Here is a 12,401-nt window from a genome sequence, read left to right as displayed (position 1 = left end):
AATATTAAAATGTCGTCCAGGTAGACAATCACGAACACGTCGAGGAAATCCTTAAACACGTCATTGATTAGGTGTTGAAATGTGGCCGGGGCGTTGCAGAGCCCAAAGGGCATCACTAAATATTCATAATGACCGAATCGGGTCCGGAAGGCTGTTTTCCATTCATGCCCGGCCTGGATGCGAACTAGGTTATACGCCCCCCTTAGATCCAACTTGGTGAATATTTTAGCGGATCTCAGTCTCTGAAAGAGTTCGGGTATCAAGGGTAAGGGGTAGCGGTTCTTAACCGTAATCTTGTTTAAGTCTCTATAGTCCACACATGGACGGAGGGACTGATCTTTTTTAGTGACAAAAAAGATTCCAGCTCCTGCTGGGGAAGTTGAAGGACGGATGAACCCCTTCTCTAGGTTCTCGTCCAAGTAGGTCTTCAGTGCCCCCTGCTCCTTTTCTGATAAAGGGAATATGCGTCCGAAAGGAATCTCGGCCCCAGGGAGTAGTTCGATCGGACAATCATAGGGACGATGAGGAGGCAGAGTGTCTGCTCCCTTTTTACTGAACACATCAATAAAGTCATGATAGTGCTTGGGCACAGTCTGCAGTAGGTCTTGATCAGAGTCTACACATAAAAGGGTGGCGGAAGGCTTGGTGGAATCTGTTAGGCAGTGTTTCAAGCAATAGGAAGATGGGAATGTGACTTCTCTGGTAACCCAATTGATGTAGGGGTTGTGGGCCTGGAGCCAGGGTATGCCCAGAATGATTGGGAACATTGGAGAGGAGATGACATCCAACGTCAGGAATTCCTTGTGTTGAGAGGAGATAATGACAGGTAGAGGGAGAGTCTCTTGAGTTACCTTTCCAGAACTGATGCTAGACCCATCGGCCAGAAAAACTGAGAGTTCATGAGCCTTGCCTCGTAACGGGATGCCCTGTCGGCCCGCAAAGGTGGAGTCTATGAAGCAGCGGCATGCCCCGGAGTCAATGATAGCGTTGACTGTCACCGTCCTTCCTTGGAGCTGTAGTGAGAGAGGAACAGCAAGGTGGGTTGAATTGGCAGTCAATGCAGAGAGACTGGTAGAAGCAGAAGGTAGACACTTACTTGTCTTGACAGGGCAATTAGAGACATAGTGACCCGAACCACCGCAGTAGAGGCAGAGATTCTGCTGCCGGCGACGTGCACGCTCTTCTGGAAGCAAAGCGGGGCGCAGTAGTCCTAATTGCATGGGCTCGGAGGTGTCAGGAGCCGTGCAGGGCGGAATAGGGCTGGACGGAGATACATAGCGAGAAGCAGGCATTGGGGCTCTCGCTGTCATCCAGACTGGACGGACTTGCTGAGCGGAGCGCTCTGATCTTCGCTCCCTGAGACGGCGATCAATCTGGATTGCCAAGGAGATCAGGGCCTCCAGGGTTTCTGGTATACCGACTCGAGCCAGTTCGTCCTTAAGTCCTTCAGATAACCCCATGCGAAATTGATGCCTTAAAGCCGCATCATTCCATTCCGTGTCTGCGCTCCAGCGTCGAAAGTCCGAGACATAATCTTCAGCCGGTCTGCGGCCCTGCTGGAGCGCAACCAGAGCAGATTCAGCCGTGGCAGTCTTTTGGGGGTCCTCGTAAAGCTGAGCCATGGCCTCAAAGAAGGATTGCAGAGAGAAGGTTGCGAGTGAATCTCCTTCAAGTAAACGGTGGGCCCAGGTCTGCGGTTCTCCTTGTAGGAGGGAGATTACAAATCCTACCTTCGTGGCTTCCAGGGAGAAAGTCCGTGGTTGTAGGGCAAAATAGAGTTGACAAGCGCTCCGAAAAGCCCGAAATTTGGTTCGATCCCCAGAAAACCTTTCCGGAATGGGTACCCTTGGTTCAGGTGGAAGCATGACAACGGATGGTGAGGCGACGGGCTGTGCCGATAAGGAGGCAGGAGCAGAGGCCATGTGACCAGTATCTGTAAGGTCCTGGACCTGTCCTTCAAGCCTGGCGTAGCTATCTTGAAGCGATTTTACCGCTTGGGTAAGGGCCGACAGGTGCGTGCAGATCTCCTTCATGGGAGAGGTCTCTCCTGCGGGCTCAGTCATGGCTGTTTCGTACTGTTAGAGTCCAGATGTGGAGCCCGACTTGTAGGAGGAGACCTCTCTTACAGCGCTGGTTCAGGAGCCGCTGGAATGGGAACAGCGGTCTCGAGAGCACAGTGGGTAGGAGGGCCTGCTGGATAGAGCCGCTGGAGCTGGTAGAAGAGCGGAGATCCCTCTGAAGGCTGAGTGGACTGCGGGTTGCTGGAAGCTGAGAAATGCAGGCAGTAGCTTCAGAGACCGAAGGTTGGAACTGGCAGCAGGCTGGAGAAGAGTCAGACGGTCCGGGTCAGAAGGTAAGCAGACTGATGGTAACGGAAGGCAGAAGAGGTGTCGGTAAGCAGGCAGAGGTCGGCAACGGGATCACAAGCAGAAGAGGTTTCGAGGTCAGGCAGGCCGGGTCGGGATTGGAGAAGGCAGAGAAGTCAAGCAAGCCGGGTCGATAACGGTAGCAGGTAATCAGGTTCAGGATCAGGTATTCAAAGGTAACCGGGTTCAGGATCAGATATTCAGACACACGGAAGCTGAGACGAAACAGCGCCGCACCGGCGCACTTGAGAGTCCTTTAAACGCTCAGTGGCGGGAAGGAGCGCACGCACGCCACGCACGACCACGTGGACGAGCGCGCGTACGAACGCCACTCGCGAACGTGCACACTAACGCGTAAACGAACGCGCACGCGAACGCGTACGCGAACGCGCAGAAGACACACGCCGACGCCTGTGTGCACGCAGCTGTACCTGTCTATTGCTGGTAAGTTCCTGACAATAGGACATATCTGCATTCTGCACCCTGTATATAGGACATATCTGCATTCTGCGCCCTGTATATAGGACATATCTGCACCCTGTATATAGGACATATCTGCATTCTGCACCCTGTATATAGGCCATATCTGCATTCTGCGCCCTGTATATAGGACATATCTGCACCCTGTATATAGGCCATATCTGCATTCTGCGCCCTGTATATAGGACATATCTGCACCCTGTATATAGGACATATCTGCATTCTGCACCCTGTATATGGGACATATCTGCACCCTGTATATAGGACAAATCTGCACCCTGTATATGGGACATATCTGCACCCTGTATATGGGACATATCTGCACCCTGTATATGGGACATATCTGCACCCTGTATATAGGACATATCTGCATTCTGCGCCCTGTATATAGGACATATCTGCATTCTGCGCCCTGTATATAGGACATATCTGCATTCTGCGCCCTGTATATAGGACATATCTGCACCCTGTATATAGGACATATCTGCATTCTGCACCCTGTATATAGGCCATATCTGCATTCTGCGCCCTGTATATAGGACATATCTGCACCCTGTATATAGGACATATCTGCATTCTGCACCCTGTATATAGGACATATCTGCATTCTGCGCCCTGTATATAGGACATATCTGCATTCTGCGCCCTGTATATAGGACATATCTGCACCCTGTATATAGGACATATCTGCATTCTGCACCCTGTATATAGGCCATATCTGCATTCTGCGCCCTGTATATAGGACATATCTGCACCCTGTATATAGGCCATATCTGCATTCTGCGCCCTGTATATAGGACATATCTGCACCCTGTATATAGGACATATCTGCACCCTGTATATGGGACATATCTGCACCCTGTATATGGGACATATCTGCACCCTGTATATGGGACATATCTGCACCCTGTATATAGGACATATCTGCATTCTGCGCCCTGTATATAGGACATATCTGCATTCTGCACCCTGTATATAGGACATATCTGCATTCTGCACCCTGTATATAGGACATATCTGCATTCTGCACCCTGTATATAGGACATATCTGCACCCTGTATATAGGACATATCTGCATTCTGCACCCTGTATATAGGCCATATCTGCATTCTGCGCCCTGTATATAGGACATATCTGCACCCTGTATATAGGCCATATCTGCATTCTGCGCCCTGTATATAGGACATATCTGCACCCTGTATATAGGACATATCTGCATTCTGCACCCTGTATATAGGACATATCTGCACCCTGTATATAGGACATATCTGCACCCTGTATATGGGACATATCTGCACCCTGTATATGGGACATATCTGCACCCTGTATATAGGACATATCTGCACCCTGTATATAGGACATATCTGCACCCTGTATATAGGACATATCTGCATTCTGAAATCCCCCCTACCCCATCAGGTCAGCTACACTATACACATGGGAGGGGGTGATGGACACAGCAGTCACCCTGACTCCCCCCCCCCCCCTCCCCTCAGACCAGCACAGGGTAGACACAATACTCCAGCCTCTTCTTACATCAACCCCCCCCATCAGCTACACTATACACATGGCAGGGGGAGGGGGACACAGCAATCACCCTGACCCCCCCAGACCAGCATATGGCAGGGGTAGACACACTCCTCCAGCCCCTTCTTACATCAACCCCCCCAATCAGGTCAGACAGCTCCACAATACACATGGCAGGGAGAGGGAGTGGTGGACATTGCAATCACAGTCACTGACCCCCCCACCTTAGACCAGCACAGAGGTAGACACAATTCTGCAGGCTGCAGCCTCTTCTTACATCAATCCCCCCCCCCCCCCCCCGCTCACCACCTCGGGCTCTCAGTCAGCTAGGGAGGACTCCTATTCACTGTGTGGAAGCAGCCGCCCCAGCGGAGAGAGATGAGACAGACGCACACAGGCAGCAGCAGTGGTGGGTGGAGGCGGAGCTAGCAGGAGGGAATTCAGTCACTCACTGAACAGTCTGGAACAGTCCATTGTGGCCATGAAACGGGGGTGTTCTAAAAAAAACTAAAGTGAAAATGAGCAACCAGAGACAGCAGGGATGCTCTTGAGATGTCACCCCGACTTGGGTGCGGAATGCACCCCCATATCAAAGTCACTTGGCCACTGACACCCCCCAAAGTGTGGCACCCGGGGCGGACCGCACCCCCGCCCCCATATTGGTACGCCCCTGGGTGGAGAATGATAGTGCAATTCCCAGGACTTTGCACAGCGCTCTCCAAAACCGCGAGGTAAATTGCACTCCACGGTTGGAAACTATATTGGCCGGGATTCCATGAAGTCTAATTATTTCCCTGATGAACATTTGGGCTGTTTCAGAAGCCGAGGGAGTACCCTTCATCGGAATGAAATGGGTCATTTTAGACAGCCGATCTACCACCACAAAGATGGCAGTATGCCCAGCTGCCGGGGGTAGGTTGACAATGAAGTCCATAGACAACATCTTCCAAGGCCTGTCCGGAATGGGCAGAGGTTTCAATAATCCCCAGGCTCTGGACCTACGGGGCTTGTTCCGAGCACAGGTGGTGCAGGACTCCACGTAACTCCTACAGTCCTTAAGTACTTGGGGCCACCAGAAAGTGCACTGGACAAGATCAGCAGTCTTGGGGACACCAAAGTGCCCTGCTAGTGCATGGTCATGGCAAAGTTTGAGAATAGACACCCGTAAGCCTTCAGGTACAAAGATTTTGCTCCCGTACCAAAACAGTCCATCCTTGGCCTGTAACTCTGTTCCAATGGTGGGTGCTGACCCAATTGAAGCTTGCTTCAACCGCGAGAGCAGATTTTCCTGTAGCAGGAGGAAGTTCCCTGGGGCCAGGATAGTGTGAGGGGGCAAAGTTTCTTTGGATTTGTGGAACACCCTAGAGAGGGCATCGGGTTTCGTATTTTTATAGCCCGGCTGATAAGTAACATGGAACGAGAACCTGAAAAAGAACAGGGCCCACCTGGCTTGTTGCGGTCTCAGCCTCTTTGCAGACTTCAGGTATTCCAGGTTCTTGTGATCTGTGTAGATCAGGATATGATGAGCGGCTCCTTCTAACAGGTATCACCATTCTTCCAGGGCAGATTTTATGGCCAGTAATTCCCGATCACCTACATCATAATTCCTCTCCGTGGGGGACAGTTTTCGGGAAAAGAAGGCAACTGGGAACAGTGAGGCTTTGGTACCTTGTCGTTGGGAGAGGACAGCTCCAACGGCGATTTCTGAGGCGTCTACCTCCAGGACAAATGGCAGAGAAGAATCAGGTTGTTTCAAGACATCAGCAGAGGTGAACAGTCTCTTGAGGGACTCGAAGGCGGCTTGAGCTTCTGGGGACCAATGAAAACGCACCCCTTGCTTGGTTAGTTGCGTGATTGGGCAGATGATAGCGGAGAACCCCTTGATATATTTTCTGTAAAAATTGGCGAAGCCAACAAAATGTTGGACCCCTTTCTTGTCTGTGGGAGCTGGCCAGTCAAGAATTGCAAAAATCTTTTGTGGATCCATTCTTATTCCTTCTACAGAAATAACTAGGCCCAAAAATGAGATACTTTCTTGTTCAAAGTCACATTTTTCAGCCTTGGTGTACAGTCCGTGTTGTCGGAGGCGGTCCAGGACACATTTAACATGTTTGCGGTGAGAGTCCAGAGAAGGGGAAAAAATTAGGATATCGTCTAAGTAGACTATGACGAACAAGTCTAAATAGTCCCGGAAGACATCATTTATGAAATACTGAAAGGTAGCGGGGGCATTACACAATCCGAAGGGCATCACCAGGTATTCAAAATGCCCAAAGTGGGTACGAAAAGCTGTCTTCCACTCATCCCCACTTCTGATACGGACCAGATTGTAGGCCCCTCTGAGGTCCAGCTTAGTGAAGGTAGAGGCAGTTCCCAATCTCCGAAATAACTCTGGTACCAGAGGAAGTGGGTATCGATTTCTAACCATTATTTTATTTAACTCTCTATAGTCAACGCAGGGCCGGAGGGTATGGTCTTTCTTTTCCACAAAGAAGATGCCTGCACCCGCTGGGGAAGTGGAAGGTCGAATGAAGCCCTTCTTCAGGTTTTCGTCAATGTAAATTTTCAGGGTCTCCTGTTCCAGTTCGGTCAGTGGAAAGATCCTGCCAAAGGGAACCTCGGCTCCGGGAAGGAGTTCAATGGGGCAGTCATATGTTCGATGGGGAGGCAGAGCTTCTGCCCCCTTCTTACTGAAGACGTCTAGGTAGTCATGATACACTTCAGGAACTGCTTGGCGCAGTTCAGAATCAGAGTCCAGACAAAGTAAAGCAGGGAATTCGCCAGGATTCTTCAGGATACAGTACTGCTGGCAATATGGAGAGAGGAATGTGATTTCCCCGGTAACCCAGTTTATAGCAGGGTTATGGGCCTACAGCCATGGCATGCCAAGAATGATTGGAAACAAAGGACATGAAATAATGTCCAAACGAAGCAGTTCTTGGTGCAGGTTAGAGATAGAAACTGAAAGGGGAGTAGTCTCTTGCGTAACTGGTCCAGATTTTATTGTTGAGCCATCGGCCAGGTGGATAGAGAGTCCTTGAGCCTTGTGCAGCAGAGGGATTTGGTGTTTACTGGCAAAGGAAGAGTCCATGAAACAACTACAAGCCCCCGAGTCAATGATAGTGGGGACTTGCAAAGTCCTTCCTGGGAGCTGCAACGAGACAGAAAGGGTGAGGTGAGAAGAGGTCTTAAGCCAAGCAGTAGTAGAGCCAGACGAGACAGACATGCACTTTACAGAGCTTGGCAGGGCAGTTCCTGACATAGTGCCCAGGTTCCCCGCCTCTGAGCGGTTGTGGGTGAAGTAAGAGCTTGGACCTTTTCTTCCAAATGAGTGTATCCCTCCTGGAGACTCTTGACGGCCTGGGTAAGGCCAGCCAGATGCAGACAAAGTTCGTCCAGCCCTGCGCGGGCTCGGTCATGGCTGTCTGATACTTTCACGTACCTGGTGGTAGAGCCCGACCTGCAGGAAGAGACCTCTCTTGCGGCTCTGACTAGAGGGCCTTGGTAGAGTATACAGGTAGCACAAGAGTCTGGAGTGGCACGAGTGCCTGGCAGGATCAACAGCAGCAGCGGGGTCTGGAGCCCAGGAAGAACTCGTAGCAGGACCCCCAGCTGGATCAGGGGATGGCTGGGACCAGGAAGGAACAGGATCAGCAGGCAGGTGCAGGAAGCTGAAGCAGAGCAGCAGGTGGGGTAGCTGGACCTGGGACACCAATGCAGGAACTCAGGCAGAAGCAGGACTTCAGGTAGGAGCTGGAACCACAACTGGAGGTAGAGCAGCAGACGGGCACCGGAACAGGAGGCTGGCAGCAGAGCAGTCAGACAAGCCAGGTCGGAGGTCAGGCAGTCAGCGAAGACACCAAGGATCAAGCAGGTGGATAGTCGGACAAGCCGGGTCGGTAAACAGGCAGGCAGCAGAAGTACCGAAGGATCAAGCAGAGGGGAAGTCAGACAGGCCGGGATCAGATGCAGGCGGATAGCAGGAGTGGTAGGTAGACAAGCCGGGTCAACAGGTCATAGAAGGCAGGTTCTCAGAATCAGGATACTCGCACGCTGTAGATCAGACAGCAAGAACTGGATGTGACAGACTGAGTTAAATAGCCCGCCTGGCGCCAACGGGCGCACGCACGCACGCACGATCGTCCCCTGTCCCTTCACCCCCCTGTTTTGTCATCTGTCCCCTTGACTCCTCCCCCAACTGAAGTGTCCTCCATCCCCTTTACATCCCCCTATCCCCACTGTAGTGTCATCTGTTGCCCCCCCCACTGTAGTGTCCTCTGTCCCATTCACATATTCACATCAGTGTGTATAGGTAGCACTCTCCTACCTTACACTGGTGTATAGCAGAGGGGAGAGTAAGAAGTATGACAGTACTGGATAGAAGGCGGGGGCGGGAGCTGCCACAGTTAACTTTTTACAATCAACAAGCTAGTAAATGGTTGCTAGGACCACCCTGCAACCAATCACCTGCTGGTTAAAGCGGAGTTCTGCTTAAAAAAATAAAACAAATACTGCAACTGCTGACTTTTAATAATCAGGCACTTACCTGTCCCAGGGTCCAAGGGGATCAAAGGCCCGTTCTTCTCCCCCTCCTCTCGGCGACACCGGCATTGTAACTGTGGGCGCCCACTGCGCATGCGCAAGCCGTGCCACGTGCCGCGACTGGCCGCGCAATCATCTGGGACCTGTGACAGGTCCCAGGCGATTGCCTAGAGGGGGGGAGGGAGGTGATCTCCCTTTCGGCGCCGAGGAAAGTGACGTAAGCAGCCAAGGTGAGTAAGGAGGCAGATTACGAGGGACCCCCCAGCAACAGGCATTCATGAATTTTTCTTTTTGTGGGTGGAAATCCACTTTAATGTGAAACATGAATTTCAGCAGCTCTCACCCCCACCCTCTATCCAGTACTGTGGCTCTTCCCACCCTCTGCTTTGCAGTGAAGAGGAGAGCTGGGGGAAGGACCCCACTTTTTCAAAATGTATTGCCAAATTCCTATTCAAGTAACTTTAATGGGTTTCAGGGGAGGTGTGGGGTACTCTAAAACAGGAATTGACAAATATGCTTTGAATCTAGGAGTCAGCTAAAAAAAGTTAGGAGACAGTTTTTTTTAACTTAAAACAAATATTTAATTTATTTGGGGGTCGGACGGCTGTCTCATTTCCCTTTGGGGCTCTCGGGGTGTGGGGATTTGACACTTGAGGTTGTTGGGGCTGGAGTTTATAGTGTGTGTTGTATGCTGTGTGGGCTGAACTCTGCTCATTTCCCAACTTGTCTCTGGTACTGTGCACAGGGAATGATGGGGAAGGGTGGGCCACAGTGCATGGGGTTTGGCTGGTGCGGAGGGGTGGGGGGGGGAGTGTGGGGAGTCTGTAGGAGGGGGTGGAAAGTGCACAGGGGTGCCTTTGTGATGAATTTTTTTGGGTGGGTTTTTGGATGTTGGAACTGGGTCGGCTGCCCGGCGCTCATAGCTGCGTGTCCAAGGCATCAGGCGGTGGGGGTTGCTCATACCTGGTGCCGACAGTGGGTGGGATTTGTCGAATCCTGATTTAACATGTATATCGGAATCAATGCTTTAATGCGTAGGCGCCCCAACAACTGCATTTATATATGTATGTGTGTATACAGTGGAGCAAAAAAGTATCGAGTCAGTCACCAATTGTGCAAGTTCTCCTACTTAAAAAGATGAGAGAGGCCTGTAATTGTCATCATAGGTATACCTCAACTATGAGAGACAAAATGTGGAAACAAATCCAGACAATCACATTGTTTGATTATTGAAATAATTTATTTGCAAATTATGGTGGAAAATAAGTATTTGGCCAATAACAAAATTAATCTCAATACTTTGTTGGCAATGAAAGAGGTCAAACATTTTCTGTATGTCTTTACAAGGTTGTCACACACTGTTGCTGGTATGTTGGCCCATTCCTCCATGCAGATCTCCTCTAGAGCAGTGATGTTTTGGGGCTGTCGTTGGGCTCCCTTCAAAGGTTTTATATGGGGCTGAGATCTGGAGACTGGCTAGGCCACTCCAGGATCTTGAAATGCTTCTTACGAAGCCACTCCTTCATTGCCCGGGCGGTGTGTTTGGGATCATTATCATGCTGAAAGACCCAGCCACGTTTCATCTTCAATGCCCTTGCTGATGGGAGGAGCTTTGCACTCAAAATCTCATGATACATGGCCCCATTCATTCCTTCATGTACACGGATCAGTCATCCTGTTCCCTTTGCAGAAAAACAGCCCCAAAGCATGATGTTGCTACCCCTATGCTTCACAGTAGGTATAGTGTTCTTTGGTTGCAACTCAGCATTCTCTCTCCTCCAAACACGACGAGTTGTGTTTCTACCAAACAGTTCTACTTTGGTTTCATCTGACCATATGACATTCTCCCAATCCTCTTCTGGATCATCCAAATGCTCTCTAGCAAACCTCAGACGGGCTCGGACATGTACTGGCTTAAGCAGGGGGACACGTCTGGCACTGGAGGATCTGAGTCCCTGGCGGCGTAGTGTGTTACTGATGGTAGCCTTTGTTATGTTGGTCCCAGCTCTCTGCAGGTCATTCACTAGGCCCCCCGTGTGGTTCTGGGATTTTTGCTCACCGTTCTTGTGATTATTTTTACCCCACGGGGTGAGATCTTGCGTGGAGCCCCAGGTCGAGGGAGATTATCAGTGGTCTTGTATGTCTTCCATTTTCTAATTATTGCTCCCACAGTTGATTTCTTCACATCAAGCTGCTTGCCTATTGCAGATTCAGTCTTCCCAGCCTGGTGCAGGTCTATAATTTTGTTTCTGGTGTCCTTTGACAGCTCTTTGGTCTTCACCATAGTGGAGTTTGGAGTGTGACTGTTTGAGGTTGTGGACAGGTGTCTTTTATACTGATAACAAGTTCAAACTGGTGCCATTAATACAGGTAATGAGTGGAGGACAGAGGAGCCTCTTAAAGAAAAAGATACAGGTCTGTGAGAGCCAGAAATCTTGCTTGTTTGTAGGTGACCAAATACTTATTTTCCACCATAATTTGCAAATAAATTCTTTCAAAAATCAGACAATGTGATTGTCTGGATTTGTTTACACATTTTGTCTCTCATAGTTGAAGTATACCTATGATAACAATTACAGGCCTCACTCATCGTTTTAAGTGGGAGAACTTGCACAATTAGTGGCTGATTAAATACTTTTATGCCCCACTGTATGTGGGGGTTGGGGGAGGGGGCTCACAATTTTTTTGGGGGGGGGGATTTTATGTGCTTTGGTGTTTTAAAATGTTATCCCCTATGTGATGATTGTGTGATGACAGGTTCTGTTTAATGAGACATCCAGGGTCTAAAAGTGTCAGGGCTGGGCTCAACCCTTCCTTCTCTGGGCTGACTGCTCAGCTGTGTGCTAATTGTCAGCTCCCATCTCTCTCCACAGTTACTCAGCTGTTAATGATATCCTGCTCATCAGTCATGCCTACTAAGCCGTCCAGTCCAGAGGATCTCTGCTTTCACCTTGGTCAACATCTCAAAAACAATTTCCTGCGATCATGTTCAAGACTTGCTTTGCTGACATCCCTTCTGGATCCAGATCCTGCTTGTTGTTCCACTGCATTGATCCCTGACTTCTGGCTTAGCTGACTATCCATCCGTTGCAGTTACTGAACTTTGGCTATGTTTTGACTACTTTTGTTCTTTTTACCTTTATTATTAAACAAGTGTGATTTAACTGTACTTCTGTCTTGGCCTGATTTCATGGTTTCTGTGCTCCACTGAATGTAATGCAGTACAGATCACACTGCATTACATTATTTCCCGGCCACGATGGCCAGGGACACTAATAACTGGGACCTGGAAGTAACGTCATACATGTCGCTTCTGGGTCAGCAACAAGATGGGGAAGAGAGTGGACACACATCCGCTCTCCTCCCCCTCTACCCAGTGGCACCCACTATGTTTGTCCGGGCCTGCAGATGGACAAGCTGAGCCTGAGATACATAGCTGTAGGGTGTGTGGGGGGGGGGGGGGGCACTTTACCAGGGTGTGTGGAA

At 50.0% G+C, this 12,401-nt stretch overlaps 1 long non-coding RNA gene across 1 annotated transcript in view; it reads left to right on the top strand.

The window, feature by feature from the left end:
* Positions 1 to 12,084, top strand: part of LOC143963434 (uncharacterized) — a 56,280-nt gene extending 44,196 nt beyond the window's left edge. Inside the window, exon 2 of the long non-coding RNA XR_013270962.1 lies at positions 11,789 to 12,084. This is a non-coding gene — a long non-coding RNA (uncharacterized LOC143963434). The remainder of the gene's footprint in view (positions 1 to 11,788) is intronic.
* Positions 12,085 to 12,401: the final 317 nt, after the last annotated feature.

Source organism: Lithobates pipiens, unplaced genomic scaffold (genome assembly GCF_037356315.1).
Source record: "Lithobates pipiens isolate NorthernLeopardFrog02 unplaced genomic scaffold, aLitPip1_a1.2 Scaffold_8, whole genome shotgun sequence".
NCBI classification, from domain to species: Eukaryota; Metazoa; Chordata; class Amphibia; order Anura; family Ranidae; genus Lithobates; species Lithobates pipiens.
This window is presented reverse-complemented; position numbering and strand designations above follow the sequence as displayed.